We start from the raw sequence: 21186 nt of genomic DNA on the forward strand, positions 1-21186 counted from the left end.
CTCTTCAATACAGTGACAGTGGCCTCCTGGATGTTCCATGTATAAGGCATTCGGTCTCCTGGCTCCAGGTATTTTCTCTGACTGTCCTGCATGCCTAAAACACTCTAACTACTGACCTCCCTGACTTCATTTAGGTCTCATCTAAAATTCCACCTTCTCCAGGAATCCTTTCCCAACTTCTCTTGATTCTAGATCTTTGACTCTGTTTTTCAAGTGATTTTTCAGCCATATCTGAGTCTTCATGACCCCATTTGGGGTTTTCTTGGCAAAGATACTGGAGTGTTTTGCCATTTCCTTCTCCAGTTCATTTTACAGATGAGGAGACTAAGGCAAAAAGGGTTAAGTTGACTTGTCCGGGGTCACACAGACAGTGTGTCTGAAGCTGAATTTGAATCAGGAAGATGAGTCTTCCTGACTTCAGGCCCAGAACTCCATCCACTCTGCCACCTAGCTGCCCTTTGCCTCTGTTAATTACCTCCTATTTATCCTGTTTATAGCTTGCTTTGTATAGATTTGTCCACTTATAGTGTTCCTCATTAGATTCTAAGATCCTTAAGGGCAGTAACTGTCCTTTGACTCTTTTTGTATTCCCAGCTTACCACCATGCATGTCACCATAGTAAGTACTTAATAAATGTTTATTGATTAATTGTGCATATAATGGAGGGAGTTAAGAGACTGTCTCATAAAGCTAGTAAGACTATAAGGCAAGATTTGAACCCAGATCTTCCTGACTAACAGTCTAACACTTCAGCCATTGCACAGACTGGTCTTGTATGTGACTGTCTTGAGCTCCTATACAAAGTTCCATGTTCTGGTATGGATAGTGGTGGTGGCTGTGGTTGGTTGTGTACAGAGGTGTGCTTGTCAATGTCTAAAAACTAGCTCTCCAAGAAAAAATGTATTCAGGTCACAGTTTTAAGTTTAATCTGCATCATTAACATTTTCTCCACTTTCTTAAGTCTAGACAATCTACAAAAAATAAACAAACCACTGATCCATAGCATTTACTGAAATTCTAGGTTAAAATACTCCCACTGAAAATTTAACAATCACTTAGTTGATTCAAGTTGGCTCTAGCACACCTCTGTCTGAGATGCCAGATAATCTCCTGGTCCAATAGCAGCATCCTGGCCCTACTCACCTGCTCCAATCTGTTTCTGTGTTGTTCTCAAATCGGCATGTTACAATGAGCTAGCCAGCAGTCAAGGAAACGGCTGAGTTCAAATTGAGAACATGGATGGAGACAGAATGGGTGCCCACTTTCTAGTTCTGGGCATGACAAACCAACTATCCCATCCAAGAAGGGGAGGAGCAACTTAATGGAAATAACTCTACCCATGGATAATGTACAGGCAGAAACAAAGCATGTGCTGCTTGTTCTAACAAAAAAAGTGAATCAAGGTTACAAGTAGGAAAATTCAATCCATTCCCAGATATCGCACTCCCCCTGTCACATATATGCAGTCATCTTCTGCTGAAAAATGTTAGACCATATGCAGCACATATTCCAGATGATGGAGATCCATGTTGTGAGAATTCATGGCATAATGAGATATAAACATACACAGAGAATTTACAATAAAAATCCAACTCAGCAGGCACTATGTCTCAGTTATGGAGACTTTGATGAAAAGGTATGTGAGTTTTCAGGTGTTAAAGTGGCCACTAGAGGCAGGTAAGTTTGAAGGACGAGCTGAGCTTGAGATCTATGGAACCCACTGGAACAGACTCTACACTGAACAAACAGAAAAATCCATAAATGTATAAGTCACTGCAATTGCTAAGGAAAAGCACCAATGATTTGGGTCTTTCTTGGTACTGACCTATGAATCCAGGATAAAAAGATCAAGAATTAAAGAAAGGCATTTATTTGACAGTCAGGTGATGCAGTGGATAGAGCACCAGGACTAGAGTCAGGAAGACCTGAGCTCAAATCTAGCTTCAAATCTCTGCTTACTAGCTACGTGACCCTGGACAAGTCACTTACCCCTGTTTGCCTCAGTGTCCTCATCTGTAAAATGAGCCGGACAAGGAAATGTCAAACTACTCCAGTATCTTTGCCAAGAAAACTCCAAATGGGATCATAAAGAGTCAGATATGACTGAACAACATACAATAATAAACGAGTTTTTAGAGAGATGACAACACGAAATGACAGAAATATAGGCTTCTTGAGAGCAAGGACTCATTCCCTTCTAACTTTCCCAGATCTTTTGTAGTCCCAGCTTGAAATCCCATGGGATCTGCCCTCCATCTTGATCTTCTATAGTTTCCAGGTCACAAAAGCTTTCAATGATCACTGCCCCAAACTTCAGCACATTCAGTAAAAGCAGACGCTGTAGATCGTCCCTGGTGGCTAGCACAGTGCTTGGCACACAGCAAGGTCTTCAAAAGATACTTGTTGAATTGCCTGGAAGGAAAAAAAGCATTGGATTTGCAATCAGAGGACTTGGCTTCAAATTCAGACTTCATTACAGATTGACTCTATGACCTTAGGGAAGTCACTAATCCTCTCTGATTTAGTGTTCTCTCTTTTAGTTTCCTGATCTATAAAATAAGGAAGTCGGAAGACTCTAAGTATGCCCCAACTCAAAATCCTATATGACCTGACCTCAGCTTATGTCATTCCTAGGACACAAAAATTAGCAATGAATTCTACTGCCACCTCCCCAAAAGACCTCTCAGTACATTCAGAAAAACCAAACAGACTTAACTTGCTGGTCCTTTGCCTTCTCCCAAGACAATACAGAAAAATGGGAATATGGAGAAAAGGGACTTTCCCTTCTTTTTGGTTACTGTCCTTTCTTTTTTAATTTTTAAATTCTGGAAGAAAATAAGCATTTTCATCACATAGCTTAATAAAAAAGATGATTATACGTTCTGTCCTGTCACAAGATATTATGGGCAAAGTAGATGAGCATCCCCCTACAGCAACTCTGCTTGGTAATATCAAGCTGGGAAAATAGCAAAAAAAAAAAGGCTGCTTCCAAAGAAATTCCAAGGATTTTCCATCAAGTCTGTACCTATGGGGATGGCAACAAAGATGTGTGTGTGTGTGGCTTCTCTTTCATCTTTTTTAAATGAACCATTTTGTTTATACCAAACTAAGATAATGTTCCATAATGCTGGCCAACAGGAATCCACAGAATATATTTCCCTCTAAGAAAAAAATACAGACTGTTGATTAGAAGGTATGTCTGGATCACACAAACTATTCCCTCTGTAAGTGTTAATTAAGTCAAGCATTCTACCAGGAAATTAGGGTGCCAGTAGCCTCAAAGGCAGCCCTGTTGTCTGCAAAGTACAACTTATTATGAACAAGACAATAGGCTTGAATCAACAGTCAATCAACAAATATTTATTAATGTTTTGCTAATTGCCAACCAGCCACTGGGCTAAACTCTGGAAATACAAATACAAGCAGAAAGTAAGACAGTCCTTGCCCTCAAAGGAACTTAAATTCTAATAAGCTGGAGAGTACTCCACAGGCATGTTGAGAGTCAGGGAAAGAATGCATTTTCTGGGTGAGGAGACTGCTGTGGGATGGTAGAGAAAAGTGGGACAGTCAGGAGTCTCCCCCTCCCCCAGAAAAAAACAGATGGGAAGTCAAGCAGAAAGGTGAACATCCACAATGAGCTATACCTTTGTGTCTTAATGTCATCTCTGCCATTGGAATGTTCACAAAGACTATTTGTACTTGACTTGTGGTACAGCCTTCTGAGCTTGTCTGGGTCTGATCAGCCATATAGTCAAACACACTGTACCCTGACCCTGACATAGTGATGTCATTTTGGTCCTCTCAGAGCATGGAAGGACAACAACTGGAATGTGGCCAAACTGCAGACCCAGTTCTTTTCTTTTGGCCCTCAGGTGTCAAGTAAAATCTTCAAGAAATTAATCAAGCCTAATGATTTGTGCCCAATCAGACCAGATTTTATAGAATGGCTTACTACTACTCCTACTACTACTACTACTACTTTTGCTGTCCAGTCTTTTTCAGTAGTGTCTGATTCTAGGTGACCCTACTGGGGTTTGCTTGGCACACCAGAGTGGTTTGCCATTTCCTTCTTCAGGTCATTTTACAGGACAGGAAACCGAAGCAAACAGGGGTAAGTGACTTGCCCAGGGTCACACAGTTAGTAAGTGTTTGAGGCCAGATCTCTCAAGAAGATGAATCTTCCTCCTCTAGGCCTGGAACTCTATCCATTATGCCACCCAGCTACCCTGCAACTGCTATTACTGCAACTACTACCAATTCTACCACCACTACTACTACTGCTACTACTACTACTAGATGATGACAGCAATTACTACTACGTAATTAGAATTAATACAGAGTTTAAGTCTTTCAAAATCCCTTAGAAACCTCCTGTTTTCTCAGCCCCTTGGGCACAGATAGTGAAAGGGAAAAAATGTGTAGAATGGATATTTCTTGAAGAAGAACTTTTCCTCTAGTTCTTGATAACTACTCTTTCCCCTTAAATATCTTCTTATCTAGGGCACGCTTGTCCCTGAGTATTCAGGAAAATGGCAGGTATGCAGAAATAAAGAAAACCTTATTCTTTCACTGGAAATTTTTGGCTTTGGTAAAACTGTAGAATGTTTAAATTGCCTTCCAATTTCTGAGAGAAATTGGTTTCCTTTAACATTTAACGAGATAAACGGCAATTCGATTCAAGTCATTTTTGTGCCTCTTCTTGTTGACGATCCGCAGCCTAGTGGGTTTTTTTTTTTTGTTTTTGGTGGAGTTTTTTGTTTCCTCTTGCTTTCTGATTGACTTCAAGATTTCATCTAATCTTTCTATTCTATCCTGCACTGAATACAACCAGCAATATGTTGTGACAAGGAGACAGACCTCCTATTAGCATATATTTATACCTTGCAGCAGGGAGAGTGATACACAGGGATTATTAAACCAGATCAGAGGTCCAAAGGCACACAAGAAAAAAGCATTAGATCCCTTGAACACCCCTTTCCCTATTGCTTTCCTATTTACCTTTTTAAGCATGTGGAGCTCTAATTATTGAGAGAGGAAGAAATGGGGGAGGGGAGACTATAATGAGAAATTATGAGGAAAGCACTTGGGTTGAAGGAATAAAAACCTACTGCATAAATGCAAAGATCTAAGAGATAACTGTTGACCTGAGGAGACATCTGGAAATTCTTTTTATACTTCAAATTGGGCTGTGGGTAGCACCAGATTCAGGCGAATCAGATGAAAAATTGGTAGGTGATGAAGCCTGGGCAGAGTTCTGGGGCTAGGGCTGGTAAGCCTGGAGCTAAAGCTGCTGCTCAGGGTTCAGAAGGGAAACCAGGATCAAGAAGGTGGCTGGGAATTGTGGAAACTATATGTTTATGTACATGTATGTATGTGTGTGTGTATATATGTATATGTATGTGTAAGTGTATGTATATATACACATGCATGCATGCACACATATATAAATGTATATATACACATAACACATATAGTACATACACATATGTGTGTATGTGTATATATTTTATATATGATGGATAGATATGGATGGATGGATGTATAGATGTATGTGTATATATGCATATATGTGTATAAGTATGTATATGTATGTATTTTTTTCAAATAAAATATTGGCTTTGAAGTCAGAGGAGTTGGATTCAAATCCTACCTCATTTGGTTGACTTGTATGACCTTGGATAAGTCACCTCAATTTCCTGCTCAATTTCTTCAACTGTAAAATGAGGGGGTTGAATTTAAAGACCTCCTAGATTCCTTCCAGATCTGAATCTGTAAACCTATGCCCTGATTGTTGATAAAAAAAAATCTGCTATCTGTTACAGGAAATTAACAAAAATATACAAGACCAAGAGTCATTCTCCAATAGTTTAAAGGACACAAACAGAAATTTCAAAAGAATTGTAAACTGCCTTCAACCATATTAACATTCTTCTTGCAACAGGAAGGACTTAATGCAGAAGACATTGATTCTGCCTCTGTGACCTGGAGCGTTAGAACCAGCTTTTTCCTGTTTAAGTGAACTATATACCCTTGCATTGTTATCATTTTATTCTTCACTTTATAGAAAATGAAAATTTTATAGTCACCAGTCATCATCCATGAGATTAATGCTGGCAGGGGTAACAATTTGGGAAGAGGTTTGGACCTCTCTGAAGGGATAGAGGACAATGACTCCATTCAGAAGTGAAAATGCAATAGAGGAACATTGAAATCATAACCCAGAGCAAGAGCAAGTCTCCGTAAATGGGAGAATCAATGAACAGAAAGAGATTGTTTTGATCCTCAAAGCCTACCTTTAGTATGAGACTCTTCCTCTTTGGTAGAGATTGATTACTCAATGCTCTGCACACCTACCTAAGGAGCAGAGACAGAGCTTTTGGAGAGAAAACATTCAGTTAGAAGAAAGTTAGAAGATTTGAGATCTTTTTTCTTTCCAGCTCTCACCAACTCTACCCCTTACCACAGGCTCAGAGCAATGAGGAGAGAGTCCTATTCTAATGGGATTTGAGACAGATTACATATACATACACATATTACCCCTAGACCTAGTAGAGATAAATCCTTTATAAGATAAGCATCAAAAAAGCAAGCCAAGTCCAAGAAAATGGAGACCTGTGCTGTAAAACTTTTGGGATAGTTTGACACAAAACCCAAGTGGGAACCCACATAGATGACACTAATAAGTGCTACAAGGGGATACAATCTCCTTGTTGATTGTTGTCTGACTCTTAATGACCCCATTTGGGTTTTCTTGGCAAAGATAACTTGCCATTCCTTCTCCAGCTCATTTTACAGATGAGGAAACTGAGGCAAACAGGGTTAAGTGACTTGCCCAGGGTCACACAGCTAATAAGTGTCTAAAGTCAGATTTGAATTCAAGAAGAGGCGTCTTCCTGACTTCAGGGCCAACATTCTATGCACTATGGCACCACTGAACTGTCATTATGGTTGTTGTAGCTCTTATAGTTGAGCACCCTGACTAGGCACTGCACAGGGAAGTATATAAACCCTCCATATAAATCCTTCCCATTGCACTTACCACTTTATACATGAATCTCTTCCCATCTATCTATTCCTTACCTATGGAAGCCATTGCTGTACAAATACTACAAGCTGGAGATGAACCTCCCTGTATATTACTTTTGTATTATGACCCGACCATGAGGGGAAGTCCTAAGGGGGAAAGGAGGAATGGATTTCCTTTTTCCATCCTTACCCCTTCATGGTTTTTGTTATCCATTCATTCAGTTGTGTCCAACTCTTCTTGATCCAATGGACCATAGCATGTCAGGTTCTTCTATCCTCCACTCTCTCCCAAAGTCTGTCCAAGTTCATGTTCATTTCTTCTATGACACTATATCCATCTCATCCCCTTCTCCTTTTGCCTTCAATCTTTCCCTACATCAAGGTCTTTTCCAATGAATTCTGTCTTCTCATTATATGGCCAAAATATTTAAGCTTCAGTATTTGTCCTTCCAATGAGTAGTCTGAATTAATTTCTTTATGTATTGACTGATTTGACCTCCTTGCTGTCCTTGGGACTCTTAAATATCTTTTCCAGGACCACCACTGGAAAACGTCAATTCGGTGGTGTTCAGCTATCCTTATAGTCTAACTCTCACAGTCATACATTGCTAATGGAAAAACCATAGCTTTGACTATATGGCCCTTTGTTGGCAAGGCAACATCTCTGCTTTTTAGCATGCTGTCCAGATTTGCCATAGCTTTCCTTCTAAGGAGAAATTACCTTTTAATTTCACGACTTTAGCCACAGTCTGCAGAGTGATCTTTGAGCCCAAGAACATAAAATCTGACACTGCTCCCATTTCTTCTGCCTCTGTTTGCCAGTAACTGATGGGATCAGTTGCCAAGATCTTAGGGGTTGTTGTTTTTTCCGTTGTTATTTTTTGCTGTCATTAAGCATCAAGCCAGTTTTTACACTTTCCTCTTTCACCTCATCAAGAGACTTTTTAATTCTTCTTCACTTCTGCCATCAGAGTAATATTACCTGTACATCTGAGATGGTTGATATTTCTCCAGGAGATCTTAATTTCAGATTTTGATTCTTTGAGCCTGGCATTTCATAGTACACACTATGCATAGAAGTTAAATAAGGTGACAATATACAGCCTTGTGGTACTCCTTTCCTAATCTTAAACCAATCAGTTCTTCCATGTTTGGTTCTAACTGTTGCTTCTTGGTCCTGCATAGAATTTCCTCAGGATACAAGTAAAATCATCTGGTACTTCTTTTTTTAAAACATGATCTGGTACTCCCATCTCTTTAAGGACTTGCCACACTTTGTTGTGATCCACACAATCAAAGGCTTTAGTGTAAATGAAGCAGAAGTAGATGTTTTTCTGGAATGCCCTTGGTTTTTCCAAAATCCAGTGAATGTTGGCACTTTCATCTTTAGTAACTCTGCCTCTTCAAAAACCAGCTGCTTTTCTGCTAATTGTTGGTTCACACGTTGCTAAAAACTCCCTTGCATAAGCATAACTTTGCCCGGCGTGTGAATTGAGCGCAGTTGTTTGATAATTTAAATATTCTTTGGCATTGCCCTTCTTTAGGATTGGGATGTAAACTGATCTTTTCCAATAGAGTTAACTACTGTTAAGTTTTCTAAATTTGCTGGCATATTGAGTGCAGCACTTTAACAGTTTCATCTTTTAGGATTTTAAATAGCTCAGCTGAAATCCTGTCACTTCTTCTAGCAGTATTTTCTAAGGCCCATTTTGACTTCATTCTCCAAGATGCATGGCTCTAGACCAGTAACTACATTATCATGGTTATCAGTGATGTTAAGATCTTTTTTGTTTCTATATTTTTGTCACCTCCTCGTAATCTCTTTTACTTCTGTCCCACTTCCTAGCTGGCCATTTTTTATTTTTTATCATGCTTGCTTTTTGCATGAAACATCCCTTTCATATCTCTAATTTTCTTGAAGAGATCTCTTATCTATCCTATTCTATGGTTTTCTTCTATTTATTTGCAATTCTCATTTAAGAAAACCTTATCTCTCCTTGCTGTTCTCTGGAAATCTATGTTCAGTTGGGTTTCTTTTCTCCTTTCTCCTTTCCTACTTTCCTCAGCTATTTGTAAAGCCCCACCAGGCAGCCATTTTGCTTTCTTTTTGCGGCCTTCTGTCATAACATTGTGAACCTCTGTTCATAGTTCTTCAGGCACTCTCTCTACCAGATCTAATCCCTTGAATCTATTCATCACTTCCACTTCATATTCAAGGGATGTCATACCTACATGGTCTGATGGCTTTCCCTAGTTCAATTTAAGTCTGAATTTTGCAATAAGAAGCTCATGTCAGAAGCTACAGTCAGCTTTAGGTCTTGTTTTAATAGGCTGTATAGATCTTCTTCACCTTTGGCTGCAAAGTATATAATCAATCTAATTTTCATGTTGATGTCTGTGTACGTAACATCATCCTTTTATTTGTTGAAAAAGAGTATTTGTTATAACCAGTGCATTGCTTTGTTTTGTTTTCCAAGGCCAAACTCCAAACTTGCCTATTATTCTAATTATCTTTTAATTTCCTACTTCAGCATCCGATCCTCTATGATAAATGTGATATCTTTTTTTTGGTTCTATTTCTAAAATAAAGCTTGTAGCTTTCATAAAAAATCTACTTTGATCTCTCTGGCAACCACGGTTGGGAGGGACATAGGCTTGTATGGCTGTGATGTTTGCCTGGGATTCAAACAGATATCATTCTGCCATTTTTGAAACTAACCTCCATGACTACTTTTCTCACCCCTTTGTTGACTATAAGGTCTACTCCATTTCTTCTACAGGATTCTTGACCACAGTAGTGTATATAATGATCACCTGAATGAAATTCACCCATTCCCATCAATTTGAGTTCACTGATACCTAGGATGTCAATGTCTAATCTTCCAATTTGCTCTTACTTATCATATCCAACTTACCTTGGTTCATAGATCTTACATTTCCAGTTCCTATGCTGTATGATCTTTACAACATCAGACTATCCTTTCATCACCAGACACATCTGCAACTGAACTTCCTTTTGGCTTTGCCCCTGCTGCTCCATTAGTACTGAAGCTACTTGTGGCTGTCCTCCACTCTTCCCCATGAGTGTATTGGACCCCTTCTGAGCTGAGGGGTTCATCATCCAGTGTCATATTTTTTATCATTTTAATACCATCCATGGGGTTTTCTTGGCAAAGACATTAAAGTGGTTGGTCATTTCATTCTCCAGCAGATCACCTTCTGTCAGAACTTTCCACTATGACTCATCTGTTTTGGATAATCCTGCATGGCATAGCTTGTAGTTTCATTGAGCTACACAAGCCTCTCAACCACAACAAGGCAGTGATCCAGGAGGAGTGTCCATGGTAGATGCAGCTGCGGACAAATTATTCCTAGCCTCAGTACCCTACCTTATACCTAAAGGAAAGAACCAGTTGGGGTAGAGCCAATAAGCCAATAAGTTCTTTGGATACTAGCTGGAAAAGATCATGGTAACCATATCAATCATACTTTAGTAAGTCTCAAAGAGTACAGAGGTAGAAGGCATGGGGATGGCACAGGAAATGGGGTGGGAAAGGGAGGCAGATGGTTCAGAGAAAGAGAAGGGAGACAGAGAGGAAGACAGAGTCACTTATGTAACTATGGATAGGAGTTGAAAGCACTTCTGCAGCATAGACTCATGATAGATGGAAGAATGTTCAAAGGGCAGTGTTTGAGGGTTCCATTCTTTTTTTGTATAACTAGGCAGGGAATTCTGTAATTATGTCCTCAGAATCTTTTTTTTTGAGGCAGTTGGAGTTAAGTGACTTACCCAGGGTGATACAGGTAGCTAATAAGTGTCTGAGATTAGATTTGAATTCAGGTCCTCTTGACTCCAGGGCTGGTGCTCTATCCACTGCACCACTACTGCCCCATTTTTAAAGGGTTCTGGTGGGAGAATGGGCAGCCACTCTGAACTTAGTTCATCAACCTATTAATATCATCTCAAAGGTATCAGTGCCAGCTTATAGCTCCCTAAGTAGTGTGACATTTCTCTAGTTTTACTGTGTATGTCTGGAGTTTCTTTGTAGCTTACAAGACTAAGAGACCTTTATGAGAACTGTTATATTCTGGGACCTAGTTAACTTCTCCTGGTTTAGCACATAGTCTCTGGATGTGGGCTTAATTGATTTAGAAGGCAATTTTTTGCTTCTATGATCCCCTTTACAATTTTAATCCCTATGTATTGTTACTTTATACTGGCTACTTATAGACGTACTTGGTATATTAACTAGTGGGGGGGGGGTGAGGGAGAGAAACCATACATAACAAGATACAACTTCAACATAATTCCTTGCAGCAGCAGAAGCATAGATTGAAATCTAGGTCCTCTCTTCCTAAATTTGGGGATGTTTCCATTATGCCATTCTGTCTGTCATTTAGCTTTTCACCTTATATTTCGCCTTATTACTGTGTAGCACAAATAAAGAACATATAATTGGAACATCAGCAGATGAGCAGAGAGCCAGTGCAGTAAAGTATACAGTGAGTCAGGCTGAAGAGCCGGGTTCAGATGCTGCTTCTGACATGTTGGCTGTATAACTCTGCACAAGAAATATACTCTCTCAATGACCTAGACAACTCTGTAAGACTAAATTAGAGAGGAAGGGTCAACTTGTGTGAGTTGAGGGCATTCCCTATATCAAGGACATCAACAATTCAGCCCCTAGCCTGGCCCCCACCACAGTCCCCAGTCAGATTAACTTTGTATAATTAGAACAGCAAGGTGGTGCAGTGGGTAGAGCCCTGGACCTAGACTCAGGAAGACTCATCTTTGTGAGTTCAAATCTAGCCTCAGACACTTACTAGCTATGTAACCCTGGGCTACTTGCTTAACCTTGTTTGCCTCAGTTTCCTCATCTGTAAAATGAACTGGAGAAAGAAATGCAAACCACTCCAGTATCTCTGTCAAGAAAACCCTAAATAAGGTCAAGAAGAGCCAGCCATGACTGAACAATAAGAATTCTAGTTTTGGCAGAATCTACCAGACTATTAAGACTTTAAGTTAGGGGCCTGATAATGAATCAAAGGGACCAACAAAATAAATTTAGAGAGACTCATCTCCACTTTACCACAGAGTGATCATTTTTTTGCTCATAGCAACTCTTAAAGCCCAAATAAGTCAATGACAGGTTGTGATCCGTGTTGGTGGAAGGAGCACCTGTGACAGGGAAGCCACATATCCTTGAAATAATTCAAGTGAGTAAACTCTGTATCTGCAAGACAGAAGACTGTAAAAATAACAAGATGGATCCCACAAGCTACATATGTATAAATCATTAATTTATAGTCACAACTCAAATGATCAGTCTTCAGCATCTGTTGCTTACGTAGCACAGTTGTCTATTCAGGAAATCTGGTTGTCTACTTACAGCCTGAAAAGAAAAAGGCAAAATGAAACATTGGTTCGAGTCATCCATTTTCAGGAGCAAATCAGGGGCTTTAGAACATCAAAATCAAAGCAGAGACTGACAAGTCTACTGTATCTGTAGTTAAGGACAGGCGGGTGTTCTTGGAACCAAGGAGTCAAGGTAGAAGCAAAGAAATGTAAGGTATTCTCTTCCTTAGGTAAGCCAAGGGTCTGGGAGCCAGGAAGTCAAATCAGAGGTGTCAAGCACAACTAGAGGGGTTGAGACCCCTCAAAGGTTCAGTATCTATGAGGTCAGGCAGTCCAAAAGGATAGCACCAGTGATCAAAAGACAAAACTGAATTTAATACATACTTCTTAGATTCAAAAAATATTTATAGTATCATTGTTTAAAATTGGTAAGCAGACAAATATTTATAAGCTACCTATTATGTGCCTAGCATAAGATAGCCCCTGCATTGAAGGATATCTGATGGAGAGGACAACATGCAAACAATTATGGTCAAATTATACACATGGAGATATAGATATAGTTATACATACATACACACATATGCGTGTGTATGTGTGTGTATGTAGGTGTTAAGTCATTTTCAGTTACATCTTACTCTTCATGACCCCATTTGAAGGTGTTTTTTTTAGCAGAGATACTGGAGTGGTTTGCCATTACCTTCTCCAGCTTATTTTATAGATAAAGAAGCTGAGGCATACAGGTCTAAGTCACTTGCCCAGGATCACATAGCTACTAAGTTCCTGAAACTAGTTTGAACTTGTGAAGATGCGTCTTCCTGGCTCCAGAACCAGCACTCTATCCACTGTGCCATGTAGCTGCTATACATATAAATATAGATATAGACATAGATATAGATGTGTATGGGCACATCTCCAGACTTTTACGATCACAAAAAAGGGAAATGACAATTGCTGGGAGAGACATGGCAAAATAAGTATACTAATACACTGTTAGTGGAGCTGTGAACTGATTAATCGACCCATTCTGGAAAACAATTTGGAACCATTTTCCTTTGTTGTCATCTTAGCCAGTCTGATAGATGTGAGATGATACTTCCGAGCCACATGAGTTTACAGTTCTCTAATAGTGATTAAAAGCATTTTTTCCTTTATGGCTATTAATAGCTTTGATTTCTTCCTCTGAAAACCTATTTATATGCTTTGACCATTTCTCAACTGGGTAATGGCTCTTATTCTCATGAATATGACCCAGTTCCCTGTATATTTTAGAAATTAGATTTTTATCAGATAAATTTGTTGCAAATATTTATTGCCAGTTTCTTGCTTTTCTTCTCATTTTAGTTACATTGGCTTTGCTGATGCAAAAATGTTTAAATTTTATATAATCAGAATTATCCATTTTTACCTCCCTTAAACCTCATGAAAGGGTAATTTTCAGTTTGAAGAAGTAAGGTAAGAAGTTGAGATAAAGGCCTTCATATTCAGACCTTACCTTGTCATTTCTTACTTAATCAACAGAGTTCCTGGAGTTCTCTTGTTTACTCTAATTCTCCCCCACCTAACTTTCCTAGAGGCAGGTAAATAGGGAAACAGAGCACTGGGTCTGGAGTCAGGAAGATCTAAGTTCACATCTATCTTCCAGCACTCAATAGATCTATGACCTTGGGCAAGTCATTTAATTGCTATTTGCCTTAGTTTCCCCAAATGTAAAATGGAGTTAATAATATCAACTTCTTCCCAAGGATGTTGTGAAGATAACATTTGTAAAGCACCTAGTATAATGCCTGGCACATGGTATTTAATAAATGCTTCCTTTCCTTTTTTTCCCCACCACTTCTACAATTTCAAACCAGTTAAGAGAAGAGGAAAAAGAAGAATTGGAGGGTAGTGTTTCTTTTTTCTTCCACTCAGAAGATGTAGAAAAGAAGGAAATGCTTCCCCCGAAAGAATTAAAATGTCATCAATCTTTCCTCCTTCCTACTTGAAGCTCTAAAGTTGAGAGACCACCCCACCAAAAACTTTTTGTTTTTAAGAATAATTTGACATGGAGTACATTTTTAAAATAGTATTTTGGTATATATTTGGTATATATTTTGATATAGGTTATATACGTGCAAATATAGTAAGACATAACTCCATATTAATAAATATGTTGTGAAAGAAGAATCAGACCAAAAGGAAAAAACGTTAAAAAAATGAAAAAAGTGAAAATGTTATGCTTCGATCTGCATTCAGACTCCATCAATTCTTTCTCTGGATGTGAATAGAATTTTTCATCATGAATCCTTTGGAATTGTTGTGCATCATTGTATTACCGAGATTCGATAAGTCATTCATAGTTGATCATCACACAACGTAGCTGTTACTATGTACAATGTTCCCTTGGTTTTGCTCATTTCACTTTACATCAGTGTGTATGTCTTTCCAGGTCTCTCTGAAATCCATCTGCTCATCATTTCTTATAGCACAATAGTATTCCATTACATTCCTATGTCACAACTTGTTCAGTCATTCCCCAAAGGATGGGCATCCTCTCAATTTCCATTTTTTTGCCACCACCAAAAGGGGGTAATAAATATTTTTGTCTTTATAGGTTCTCTTCCCTTTTTTATGATCTTTTTTTGAATACAGACCTAGTAGTAGGATTGCTGTATCAAAGGATATACAGTTTTATAGTCTTTTGGGCATGGTTCCAAATTGTTCTCCAGAATACTTGGATCACAACTCCACCAACCGTGCTTTAGTGTCCTAATTTCCCCACATCCTCTCCAACATTTACATTTTCCTTTTCTATCATATTAATCAATATGATATATATGAGGTGGTACCTCAGAGTTGTTTTTATTTCCATTTCCATTTGAGTACTCACAAGGAAGAGTTTGTACTTTCCCCCCTGTTTTTTTCCTATAGACAGTGTGCTATAAAAGAAAGACCACTACTAGTTCTGCAGCTTGCCACCTATGTGACCTTAATTTCTTCATTTAAAAGATCAGTAGATTAGACTAGAACAGAGAATCTTAACCTTTTTGTGTCATAGGCTCCTTTGGCAGTCTGGTGAAACCTTCTGAGGGGTCCAATTTTTGAATTATTAAAGGAAATGATAAATTTCAGGTTAGTGCAAATAGAGATGTAATTTTTTTTCCATCTAAGTTCACAGACCCTCTGAAATCTATATATAGACTCCTTAAGGTGGGGAGGCATGAATAGACCCAGTTTATGAGCTCCTAGATTGGATCACCTCTTAGGTCCTGTTCTGATTTAAAATCTTGTGATCTGTTAGTCAGAAAGTATTTATTAACTTCCTACTTAATAGGAGTCAGGCCACCATACTAAGTAATGATTTTTTGATAATTCTTTTCATAGAATTATTCTGTGACTCTTCGTAACTTTCAGTACATGACGGTACTGTCTCTTTTCTAATTGGTCCCTTTCCTGCTAAATGTAGGTAGATACTGTTGCTGTCCAGTCATTTTTCAATCATGCCCCTATTTGGGGTTTTCTTGGCAGAGTTACTGGAATGGTTTGCCATTTCTTTCTCCAGTTCATTTTACAGATGAGGAAACTGAGGCAAACAGGGCTAAGTGACTTGCCCAGGGACATAATAAGTGTCTGAGGTCAGATTTTGAACTCAGGAGGATGAGTCTTCCTGACTCTAGGCCTGACCCTCCTTCCACTAGCTGCCCAGGCAGATACTACAAATACATTTTGAAACGTGTGTATAGACTAAGCTGAGATCACTTCTCATCAACAGTCATATTCTGGCAAAATGAACAGCTCACAACCTGCTTTCAAATCCCTTCCAACCCAGACTCCTACTTTAAATTTTTCAGGAGAAGGGGAGAGAAACCCAAAAGGTAGGAGGATGTCCCCACACATAAGCACACACAAAAACAGAGAATGACAAAGGAATTCTTTCTTCCAAGAAAAAATCCAGATAGATCCTGCCCTCCTCACACCCCCACCTTCACTCCACCCCAAGATCACAATCCAAGATGTTGACACAGAAGGAAAAAATCCTAACAAGGGTAAAAGGGTAATTGCAGCCAAGATGCTCCTCAGGGACTTCACCAATGGAACAGATCAAAACAACAGTTTCTATAGTGCTTTCTTGCTCAGGGGCATAGTTCTGAAATGACATTAGAACCAGCTAGAGGAGGCAAGGAGAGGATGGGGACAAGTTGTTTCTCACCAGCCCAAGAGGGCATATTATGCTGGTTCCCATAGTTCTTACTGTATCAGCACAGCCTCAGACCCTAAGGCTGCTCTGGCACACATGCATCTCTTCTGTGACTGCATGCGGACCAACATCATAGGCGTCGGCTTCTGACTTGCTGCCCATACTGAAATATTAACTTGGCTTTGATAAAGGAAAATTAATTTCAAAGCAATTTTTTCAAACCTTCATATTTTTGTCACCATCTTCACAGGGCCAACCTTCATGAAGTATCCTTGGGATTTCTTCAGAAGCAGATATTTTCAGCCTATTCTTTCTGTTGTCATCATGGACCTCCACTAGAATACAACTCTGATGTCTCATAGTGGTATAGAGGCAGCCTGAGTTCTCAAGGCACAACCTTAAGTGAGTCCTCCAAGTGGGAAAGGTTTGAACCTTGCGTCCAGTTACCTAAGGATCAGACTATTTATGTTTGGAAAAACTCTTTATCAAGAACTCATAAGAAATTCTCCCTCTGGGGGTGGAGCCAGGATGGCAGAGTAGAAGCATGGATCAACTCGAGCTCTCCCCCCAAAGCCCTTAAAATACCTATAAAAAAATGACTAAACAAATTCTAGAGCATCAGAAGGCACAAAATGACAGAGTGAAACAGATTTCCAGCCCAAGACAACCTGGTAGGCCAACAGGAAGGGTCTATTGCCCCAGACTCACAGCAGAACATGGGCTGTGCTGGCACAAATGGGACAGGAGCAGGCTTCAGGCCACTGAATCCTAGGTAGCTGCTGCAGTTTCCAGAATTCTCAACTCACAAATGCTGAAGACAGCTTCAAAGGTCAGTGAGAAAGCTCTCTCACGCTGGTGAGAGGGGAGCGTGGTCCAGCCTCAACCCCAGGGCCATGGCAGCCATGGCTGCAGTCATTGCTGCTAATGGAACTCTTGGCCTACACACAGTGGGAAAATCGAGCGCTGATCTGGGTCTCAGTCCTGAGTGGCAGTCCTGGGATGAGGAGGAATGCTGGTATGGCAGAGCTGGTGGCAGCTGTGGAGAGGGAATACCACTCATAGTTCCAGGGCAGAAAAGAGTGCTTGTGGTTGCTCACAGACCAGAGTGCTAAATACCTTATGCCACTTTGGAGGAACTGAAAACTTACAGGTCTCTAGAGACATCTCTGGAAAGAGCTGCACAAAACCTCTGAAGCCTGGGGCAGTATACCCTCCCCTTGGCAAAGGGCTCAAAAGAAATTGTCCCTCTTCAGTTGAAATACTCTTAACTTCTACCTTCCTCATAGGCCTTCATTTTCAACCTATATTCACAAAAATAGCCACAATACTACAATTTACCTCTTACCATTGTCTTCTCCATTAGGATATAAACTCCTTGAGGGTAAAGGCTGTTTTTCCTTTTTTGTGTATCCCTGGCACTTAGCACAACATTGGGCATAATGTAAGTGCTTAATAAATGCATATAAATGCTTATTAACTGACTAACTTTCTAAGTGATGAATGATTTTTGGCCAAAGCAACTCCTAAAGGCAATTGTCTTTGACCGCAAGTTGCAGAGGGGTTGCTAGTCTACATTATTAGAAGGAGTTTCCTTACCAGAAATTCTCTCTGCCAATAAAATCACAGATCAAGTAAAAAAAAATGCCCTCATAAAGTATACAAGGTTTATATAAGTGAGCATTGGTGAAGTAGATGTCCACTCATGAGTAATGAAAGCATGGATACTTGAAGTAGAAAGAACACTGATTCTGAATCAAAAGACTTGGGTTCAAATTCCACCTCTGACCTTGTGCTTAACAAGTTACTTAACCTATATAGACCTCAGTTTCCTCAATAGTAAAATGAGAGGGTTGGAATAGATAGCCTCTGAGTACCTTGCCATTTCTACATCTGCAAGCCTGAGATTCCGTTACCATGGCAACAGTACATACTGTAGCTCAACATTTAGCACTATCCCCCCAATACACACACACACACACACACACACATACACACACACATATACTCACACTCACATTCACACACATACACACCTAATTTCTTCAAAAGAGCTCATAAACTCATATTAACAAATATTTAAAGCATGATACAGTAACCCAGTACTCTTTATACTCTCCAGTAGGTTGACAATTTAAAACATGAAATAATTTCTGGAATTACTAAAAAGGCATCTTCACCTTTATCTAGGCTTTGCACTACCTGAGCAATTCATTCAAAGTTAATCCATATTGCCTGGAAAGCCAGAGCATGGATGGGCTCATCCTCTTACTGGTGGCCATCTGCTTCTCTGAGTTCTTTCAGAGATCACCTTCTACTGGGCCACCATAACTTGCACCCAGGTGCTCTTTACTGACTTTTCAAACTCACAGGGCTGCTGCCCAGACCAGAAATACCAACTCACAATCATTTACTCAGTCATCTATGTTCAGGGAAAGAAACATGAAGGAGAAGAGGAAGTGTTGGACTTGCGATCCAGTCTCAGGCTTTCTTAGGCAAGCACATGTACCCACAACCATACATAAGCAGCCACCATTGCTGTTGGGGGGGACAGAGAATCTGAGGAAGAGATTCAAAGAAGCCCATCACATGTGACAAATATGAAGAGGAAGAGTGATAAATGGAAGTTATTTTTCTTTATAAAGAGAAGACATCCTCTGTTACTCAGTCACCAGTCTACTTCAATACATTTTCCTATTGTATGGTAGAGGGTGAGGAGAGTCATCTAAGAAGTCCAAGTAAAAACCTCCATTTGTGCATATCCTTTAGAAATGGACCAGCATATGCTGCTTATCTCCAGGTCAAGTGATGGAGTCCAGCTGACCAAGGGACTCTCCATTACATGCAAACAAGGAAACTGAAATTGAGACAAGTTAAATAACTTACCTGGACAAGAAGAGAAATTGTTCCACTGCAGCCATTTTTGGTTTGGACTTATTAAAAAAAGCTAAAGGGGTTGAGGATATTTCAAAGAAGAGGTTCTACAGGCATACCTCAAATATTAAGGGTTCAGTTCCAGATAACTGCCGTAAAGTAAGTATCAAAATAAAGAGAGATGAATTTTCTGGTTTCCCAGCGTATACAAAAGTTATGTTTACACCATACTGTCATCAGTTACATACTCTACTGTACGCTATTAAGTGCGCAAAAGTATTGTCCAAAAAAATGTGCATGCCTTAATGAAAACATAATTTATTGCCAAAAATGCCAACCATCATCTGAGCCTTCAATGAGTCCCAGCTGTTCTTCTGTTGAAGGGTCTTGCCTCAACCTCGATGGCTAGTGACTAATCAGAGTGGTGGTTGCTGAAAGTTGGGATAGCTGTGGCAGTTTCTTAAAATAAGATAGCAATGAAGGCTGCCACATCAATAAGTTCTTACTTTCTTTCACTTGACTACTTAGAAGTCATTGGAGGGTTACTAATTAGCCTAATTTCAGTATTGTTGCATCTCAGGGAATAGGGAGACTCAAGGAGACTGAGAGAGATCAGGGAACCATCAGTTGGTAGAGCAGTCAGAACACACATGGCATTTATCAATTAGGTTTGCCATCTTTTATGGAGATGACCATAGCAGATATAATAATAGTGAAAAATTTTAAAATACTGAATTACCAAAATGTGACATCAAGATGTGACGTGAAGCACAAGCTATTGGAAAAATGGCACCAATAGACTTGAGCCAGGGTTGCCACAAACCTTCAATTTGTAAAATTAAATTTGTAAAAAACATAATATCTGTAGAGCACAAAAAAGTTAAGCACAGTGAAACAAAGTATGTCTGTATTTAATAAGAGGTTTGCTAATCCAGACACTGACTATGTGATCCTTGGCTGTAACTAAACCTCTCTGGGCTTCAGTTCCAACCTTTCATCTCTAAAATGAGGGAGTTGGTTTAGATGGTCTCTAAGGTCCTGTTTCAGGGTAACTCTAAATGTATGATCCTATGACCCTAATATACAAAGGGCACTTATACCAAACATAATGACCACTTATTCCCCATCACAATAAAAAGCAAAACTAGAGGACATGAAATCTGAAGAATTTAGTTTAGTTTCTGGGAAGAATTTATGAATAGTGGTTCATCTAGGTGAAATCCAGAATGCTCTACTCTGGAAAGCTTTAAAGGCAAATAAACTCATCTATCTAGACTGGCTTAGACATAGCCTCACCTAAAGTCTGGGCAGCTGAATGGCACAGTGGATAAGTGTACTGGGCCTGGAATCAGGTAGACTCATCTCCCTGAGTTCAAATCTGGCCTCAGACATGTTATATCTGACCCTGGGCAAGTCACTTAACTTTGTTTACCTCAGTTTCCTCATCTATAAAATGAACTGGAGAAAGAAATGGCAAACCACTCAAGTAGCTTTGCCAAGAAAACCCTAAATGGAGTCACAAAGAGTCAGACACAACTTAACAACCACAAAGGTAGAGGAATGGGCTAGGTAACTTTCTCAAGGGCTTTTCCACTATAAAATTCTACAATTCCATGATTTGGGGCAGTTATCAGATACTGACACATGGCAGTTGTAACTTACTTTTCTGTCTCATCCAAAAGGAGATACCATTTTTTTTTCAAAAAGATTCCGAGATTCAGAGTATATGAGATTCAGATACCTGGAGGAGGCA

General features: G+C 39.5%; 1 long non-coding RNA gene across 1 annotated transcript in view; it reads right to left on the reverse strand.

The window, feature by feature from the left end:
* Window positions 1-619: 619 nt before the first annotated feature.
* Window positions 620-21186, reverse strand: part of LOC140514198 (uncharacterized) — a 138138-nt gene continuing 117571 nt past the window's right edge. Inside the window, exons 6-7 of the long non-coding RNA XR_011970467.1 lie at window positions 6294-21174; window positions 620-2412 (exon numbers count right to left, since the gene is read on the reverse strand). This is a non-coding gene — a long non-coding RNA (uncharacterized lncRNA). The remainder of the gene's footprint in view (window positions 2413-6293; window positions 21175-21186) is intronic.

The sequence above is a fragment of the Notamacropus eugenii genome, chromosome 7, assembly GCF_028372415.1.
Source record: "Notamacropus eugenii isolate mMacEug1 chromosome 7, mMacEug1.pri_v2, whole genome shotgun sequence".
Classification (NCBI taxonomy): domain Eukaryota; kingdom Metazoa; phylum Chordata; class Mammalia; order Diprotodontia; family Macropodidae; genus Notamacropus; species Notamacropus eugenii.